The sequence below is a fragment of the Armigeres subalbatus genome, chromosome 2 (assembly GCF_024139115.2).
Source record: "Armigeres subalbatus isolate Guangzhou_Male chromosome 2, GZ_Asu_2, whole genome shotgun sequence".
NCBI classification, from domain to species: domain Eukaryota; kingdom Metazoa; phylum Arthropoda; class Insecta; order Diptera; family Culicidae; genus Armigeres; species Armigeres subalbatus.
The window spans coordinates 400,652,718-400,660,928 of NC_085140.1; positions in this window are offsets into that span (position 1 = coordinate 400,652,718).

The window sequence follows — 8,211 nt, forward strand, 5'->3', positions numbered from 1 at the left end:
AGCAGCTAAGCGCAGCGTCTCTTGAAGATGGCTGGAAAGATATTCGATCCACCATTGGACGCACCGCAACCGCTGCACTAGGCACGGTGTCCCCGGACCAGAGAACGACTGTTATGTTATGTTTCAGCGAATGTGAGCAGTTAGTTGAGTAGAAGAATGCAGCATGAGTGAGATTGCTGCAACACCTCGATTTTTCGGAAGAAAAAGCGCCAGCAGGAAGATCGAGACCGTCAAGAGACGGAGCAACTGTAACGCGCTAATAACGCACGAAAGTTCTTTGAAAAGTAAAACCGTTCACGTAAGGGCCTCGTGCCACAGCCCGATATGTGTAAGAACATGAACGTGAACCTTCTTACGAACGAGCGTGAGGTGATCCAAAGGTGGCGGCAGCACTACGAAGAGCACCTGAATAGCGATGTGGCAGGCAACGGTGGCGGTATGGTAATGAACCTGGGCACGCGCGCAGGACATACGATTTTTGGCTCCAAATCTTCAGGAAATCCAGGAGGAGATCGGCCGGCTGAAAAACAACAAAGCCCCTGTAGTTGACCAACTACCAGGAGAGGGGAGCTGCTTAAACACTGTGGTGAGGCACTGGCTACAGCGCTGCAGTGGGTAATTTCCAAGGTTTGGGAGGATGAGGCTCTGCCGCAGGAGTGGATGGAAGGTGTCGTGTCTCCCATCTACAAAAGGGCGATAAGCTGGATTGTAGCAACTACCGCGCAATCACATTGCTGAACGCCTCCTACAAGGTACTCTCCCAAATTTTATGCCGCCGACTAACACCAATTGCAAGAGAGTTCGTGGGGCAGTACCAGGCGGGATTTATGGGTGAACGCTCTACCACAGATCAGGTATTCGCCGTACCTCAGGTATTGCAGAAATGCCAAGAATACAACCTGCCCACCAGATCTGTTTCAAAAAGTTTCCTAAAATCGACCGGTCTACTGGTATTCACAATTCTTATGCTAAGATAGACTTCTGGTGAAAATTTCAGTTCAATTGGTTGAAATTTAGATGCGCTTCAAATCGATTTAGTGTTTTTGGCATAATTATGCCCCTAAAAAAATATAACTCTGAGTGCAAGAGTAAACTCAAAATTTTGGCTGGGCCGCTGAATAAAATCATAAAGCTATTTTCAATTCGTTATACTCGTTATACACATTTTTCTGTTAACGCTTACTATATAATGTCGACAAATGCGTACTTATTTTTCTTTTATAATAGGGGGAATGACGGGGGTTTTTTATGACTGATTATGCTCAAATTTGGCTTAAACATTCTTTGCATATCAAAAAATAATGTGGCCAAATTTCATAAAATTTGGTCGACAAAAACCCCCTGACAATAATAGAACAAAACCTGCCAAAGCCGTTTTTTTCCTACGTCTTCAGTGGCTTGTTAGAAATATCTAACAGAAAACGAAAAGTATCTTTAACTATTCTGTCCTATTTTTTTTACAAAAGTTATCCGACTCAATGTTTAAATAGAGTGTAAATGTAATCAGATATGTATCAGATCAGTATAACTTTGTCAAAAAGGCAAACCGTGGCGATTCGTAGGGCCCTTGTGAAGTCTTTTTTGAACGTCTTTCGTCCCTTCGAAACGCGCAGAGGGTTACGGCAAGGTGATGGTCTTTCGTGTCTGCTATTCAACATCGCTTTGGAGGGAGTAATACGAATGGCAAGGATTGACACGAGTGGTACGATTTTCACGAAGTCCGTCCAGTTATTTGGTTTCGCCGACGACATTGATATCATGGCACGTAACTCTGAGAGGATGGAGGAAGCCTACATCAGACTGAAAAGCGAAGCTAAACGAATTGGACTAGTCATCAACAAGTCGAAGACGAAGTACATGATAGGAAGAGGCTCCAGAGAGGTCAATGTAAACCACCCATCACGAGTTTCTATCGGTCTATCGGTGATGAAATCGAGGTGGTTGAAGATTTCGTGTACTTAGGCTCACTAGTGGCCCCCGTTAACGATACAAGCAGAGAAATTCGGAGACGCATCATGGCAGGAAATCGTACGTACTTTGGACTCCGCAAAACGGTAAGATCGAATAGAGTTCGCCGCCGTATAAAACTGACTATCTACAAAACGCTTATTAGACCGGTAGTTCTCTACGAACACAAGACCTGGACAATGCTCGAAGAGGAGCAACGCGCACTGGGAGTTTTCGAAAGGAAAGAGCTGCGTACCATCTATGGCGGGGTTCAGATGGTGGACGGTACGTGGAGGAGGCGAATGAATCACGAATTGCACCAGCTGTTGATAGAACCATCCATCATTCATACCGTGAAAATCGGACGACTGTGGTGATACGACGGGAACAAGAAGGCGAGGTGCACAGCGGGCAAGGTGGATAGATCAGGTGGGAAAGATTTGCCGACCCTCCGCAGACTGCGTGGTTGCGCGACGTACAGCCATGGACCGAGCTGTATGGAGAAGACTTTTGTGTACTACACAGGCCACTCCGGCAGGGGAAGAAGGCGGAACAGTAAAACCCTACCCCGATATGTGTGACATCTGGATTTGGTTCTAAATGTAAACAACAGTGTTAATTAACTACTACCAAAAGATATTTTAGTTACAAGATAAAGATTGTCGCTTCAATTCCATTTGTTCTGCTGTCCCAAACATGTGTGGTACCAATCTGTCAAATCGTATGTATTTTTCCTTCATTGACATTTAGCACCCTATCTTCGCCAGCAAAAGATGTTCCGAACAGCGACGACAGCGACAATCTTTATCTTGTAACTAAAATATCTTTTCTACCACCTTTTTTAGGCATAATTTTTTTCGATATCTTATTAAAACCAAACACTCAATCATGCAACTATATAACGATGTGGTATGCTTGAGATACCTGCTTGATTATAGCAACTAGGAAAAGAATTTATTTTCAGTATATTCATTTATTTGGTCTACATCTTAACAGATAACACTGTATCAACAATTTGACGCCACAATACACGGTTCGAGGCCGCAACTCTCCATACTCGAATACGCCCCACGCTCGCCAAGTCGTTTTGCACCTGGTCTGCCCATCTGGTGCGCTGCGCTCCACGCCGTCTCTTACATGCCGGATCGGAAGCGAACACCATCTTTGCAGGGTTGCTGTCCGCCATTCTTGCAACATGTCCTGCCCATCGTACCCTTCCAGCTTTAGCTACCTTCTGAATACTGGGTTCGCCGTAGAGCTGGGCGAGCTCGTGGTTCATTCTTCGCCGCCACACACCGTCTTCTTGCACACCGCCAAAGATGGTCCTAAGCACCCCTCTCTCGAATATTCCGAGTGCTTGCAAGTCTTCCCCGAGCATTGTCCATGTTTTATGTCCGAAGAGGACAACAGGTCTTATTAACGTCTTGTACATGACACATTTGGTGCGGTGGCGAATCTTTTTCGATCGCAGTTTCTTCTGAACCCCGTAGTAGGCCCGACTTCCACAAATGATGCGCTTTCGTATTTCACGACTAACATTGTTATCAGCCGTTATCAAGGATCCGAGGTAGACGAATTCCTCGACCACTTCGAAGGTATCCCCGTCTATCGTAACACTGCTTCCCAGGCGGGCCCTGTCGCGCTCGGTTCCGCCCACAAGCATGTACTTTGTCTGCATGTGTACAGTTTTGCCAGCTTTGCAAATGTTCGGCAGACAATGTCCATGTCATCCGCGAAACAAATAAATCAACTGCATCTGTTGAAAACCCGGCTCTCCGCATGACACCAAAGTTGAACAACAGGCAGTAAAGTCCATCACCTTGTCTTAGTCCCCGGCGTGATTCGAACGAACTGGAGTGTTCGCCCGAAAAAGTTTTGCACACCATCCACCGTTGCTTTGGTCTGGTGAGCTTCCCAGGGAAGCTGTGCTCGTCCATAATTTTCCATAGCTTTACGCGGTCTATACTGTCATATGCCGCCTTTAAATCAACGAACAGATGGTGCGTTGGGACCTGGTATTCACGGCATTTTGAAGGATTTGCCTTACAGTAAAGATCTGGTCCGTTGTCGAGCGGCCGTCAACGAAGCCGGCTTGATAACTTCCCACGAACTCGTTCACTAATGGTGACAGACGACGGAAGATGATCTGGGATATCACTTTGTAGGCGGCATTAAGGATGGTGATCGCTCGAAAGTTCTCACACTCCAGTTTGTCGCCTTTCTTGTAGATGGGGCATATAACCCCTTCCTTCCACTCCTCCGGTAGCTGTTCAGTTTCCCAGATTCTGACTATCAATTTGTGCAGGCGAGTGGCTAGCTTTTCCGGGCCGATCTTGATGAGCTCAGCTCCGATACCATCCTTACCAGCTGCTTTATTGGTCTTTAGCTGTTGGATGGCATCCTTAACTTCCCTCAAGGGGCTGGTTGGCTTCCATCGTCCGCTGAACTGACGTAGTCATCTCCTCCGCTGCCTTGACTTTCACTTCACTCAAATGTTTCTCGTAGTGCTGCTTCAACCTTTCGATCACCACACGTTCGTCCGTCAAGATGCTCCCATCCTTATCCCTTCACATTTCGGCTCGCGGCACGAAGCCTTTGCGGGATGCGTTGAGTTCTATCAGAACTTGCGTGTTTCTTGAGAACGGAACAGCTGTTCCATCGCCTCGCACTCCGCCTCTAACAGGCGGCGTTTCTTCTCCTGAAAAAGACGGGTCTGCTGTCTCCGATTCCGTCTATAACGTTCCACGTTCTGCCGGGTACCTTGCTGCAGCGCGACTAGTTAAATCCTAGTTGTTCTATAAATAAAAAAATAAAAAAATAAATAAACAAGCCGTTCCCGTTACCCACTTTACCCCACCTGTTCACTTTACCATCGTTACCCCTTCTCTCTGTGCAATATGTACAATGCTGCAGGAAGTTTTTCATGCTACCCAATGCTATTTTAATTCAACAGCACTTCTCAGAGCTGTTTGTACCTATTGATCCCGTTACATGCTTCTCCGTTTTACGTTGGAGCCATTTGCAAAAGAAAAATTCCGCCAAGCGGTGGTGATCCTGCAAGCAGAGTGTGCCGCATTTGACAGGTCTCCTGCTCGTTTGGAACACAATTTTATATGGGAATGACAGATGAATTTTGTTCCAATTCTGACAGTATCGTCGCCACTCTTAATTACATACACTCTGCCTGCAAGGACACCGTTCTGGAAAAAAAACCTTCAGAAGGTCTCGTTTCCACGTTGCTATACCTTGAGCATTAACAAAAAAGGATGGTAGAATCTTTGAATTCTCCATTTCCTCTCAATAATTCTCCTCATATTGAATTGAGCAATCAGTTCGATTACTCATAATAAAATAAAGCAAAAGGGGTCTAGCTCTAGCCTAAGAGATTTGATTCATGCGACGAAGCAAATAATCCTGCCAATTGTGGTATCTGCGCTGTTGAGTTTTTAGCTTTTTTTTGTGTAACCTTCAGGGCCCAAGGTTTCATTTCAGATTGCCAGGAAGGGTAACTGCTGTATTTTGCTGGTATCTTTTACTCGCGAAAATCAATGCTTCTCCTATTAGTCGCAAGTTTTATTACTGCACATCTGGTGCGCTGCATAGCGCATCTGGTTGCAAACAATATGTACTACATGCGCAATGATGCGCTATAAGTTGAACGCGAATAAAATCAGTTTTCGCGAGATCGAAATGGATCAATCAAGGTATCTCATTTAGCACTCTCCGCATCAAAACAACGGCGGCACTGTATACGCATATGTATTTCTATTCATGTGCTTTTGACAGAACATGTCTACGGTGGCACGATCTGTTCATTTCATTGCGGCGGTTTTTGCGGTCCATTCTAATTTCAACTGGAACAATAATAACAATGAATCAACAATTTGACACCACAATAGTAGCAATAGTGAAATGCAGGTGCTAGGAGATCCATTGTTGGTTAATTTACCATTCACATAATAATTTTATCTCATGAAATGCCCGTTATGTGTATACAAAACTATGTTGATTAACTTAAGCGTGCAAACGAACCACCCGCTCAGAGTCTTCGTGCGGTTCGTGTTGCCTTCCACGGCGGGTAAATCGAATGGAACAGTTCAAGTCTTGTCAACACGGTCGTCGGTCGGGCGTGCGGTTCGCGTTGTTTGTAACTATTTCGTGATAGTTTTGAAGAAAAAACCAGAAATACCAGTACCATCAGCTGAATATAGCCTGTTTTTCTGTACTGTGTTCAATTGAATTTATCGCGCAAGTGACGGTAGTTGCGGTCGTGTGGTGGGCTTTTTTTTCAGTGAATTGGGGTTTATTGAATTTATATGTGCACTTCTTTTTGCTGCGGAAAGAAGAAATGAGAAAGTGTTATTTAAATCCTGAATCAGGATTTCACAAAGTGAAAGTGAAAGAAGATTAGTAAGGCTAATTGTGGTGTGGTGTGGTGTAGCAGTATGGTGTGATTGTACCGTATGGTACCACATGGATTACTGCATGATGAAAACCTGTGCGCCGCTGCGTCGTACCGCCGCCGCAGCCGGTGATTTTCTCACGTCACCGCCGCCGTCGAAAATTAATCGGCGAGCCGCCGCATGAATATTTTTCACCACGCCGATGGCTATTGAACGAGTATTAAACCAGTAAGTTAACGAGTTTCGTACTGAACATTTCTACTGGTTCATCCTATTGGAAATACATATTTTCAGTCAATTTCATATTCTTCTTATTTATTGGTGTTGTCTTATGACAAGTAATTTAATCTGGAAACTCGAAAAGATTCTTTTTTTTAAGGAACTCCATTTCAAAATACTTCTTTTAGTAATTCCGTCGAGAATATAGAAGCCTATTGAGAAATCCGCCCGAAGTTATTTCAAGAATTTATTTTAAAAAAAATCTAATTCGAAACAGGAAATTCTTTTCGAATTTCTCCTAGAAATACTTTAATTCTTTCAGATTTTTTCGGTAACTTTTCCATGATGTCCAATGGGAAATGAATCAGAAATTTCGTCGAAAATTCCCAGCTCGCGGAAAACTGGATATAAGGTATTTTATGAGACGTTTCGCGGCGGCCCGATTACATGTAATTTAATGTTTTGTTTTGGTATAATTCTGCGTGAACATCTCGTTATGTCCAAACACAAAATAATTTTTCTAACTTTTAATTTGTTTTAATAATGTTTTCTTCAGCATTTTATGCTAAGAATGCAATAGTATGAATAATCTAGCAACACGTATTGGAAATGGTATGAAAAGCTTTGTTCTTAAGCTCTAGAAACCAAAAAAAAAACTAGGTAGAAGTGATGATCCGACCCATTGGAATGTTCAGCGTGAATTAACCAAACAAACGGGCTCCCACTATTTGCCAAAGTAGATAAGCACGAGAGAAACAGCTGTTTCAATCTGTCTCATAAAATGCCTTATAATTTACAGAGGAGTTTTCATGTGGATTCCAGAAGATTTTTTTAAGGAGTGTTAAGGGAAATTTCCGAAGGTATTACTGACAAATTTGAAAACGATTTTCCAGGTGGATTCTTGGACGAATGTTTCGGAAACTACGTGGAGGTATTTTCTGGAAAAATTCGCAATTGAATTTCCGTAAGCATTCTCAGAAAAAAATCTGGAGAATTTTCCGTGGCGTGGAAATTCTATGTAATATTCAAAAGGAGTTTTGTGGAAATTCTCGAAGTAATTCATGAAAAGTACTTGGAGGAATTCCAATGAGAATTTCAGAAAAAAGTCATTGAGAAAAACTCTTCAGTTTTTTATTATTGATTAACCTTTTTCAATAATAAATGGCATTATTGAAAGCAAGTTTTTAAAAACATTTCATTTTTATTTCATTCGTAATCTCAAAACATGTGTTTGAGTTTACATGTTGTACTTTATTAAATTTTAATTAAAAAAAAAACAACCTGAGAATCGAACTTAGGTCTGCAAATTGTAAGACCTTTCCATCAACACTCAACTGTTTCCACGTTTTGAAACAAATGTCGCTCAAAGTAACAAGTTATGAGTTCTGACAATACAAACATATGGTATCGAACTCATTATGGGGTGAATACACTATTTCTTAGTTTTCATACCATGTGATATGACATAAAAAAAAGTTTGCTGTTGCATTTTGAAGCTGCGCCAAAAATCGGCCTAAAAAGATAATTGAACTCTCCACCAAGCCCTTGCGCTATTCGACTGACGCGCTTGCCATCTGGACTGTATACCAGATGAGAGATGAGTAGTGATAAAAGACTACCATTATCTTCGTTTTATGTTATA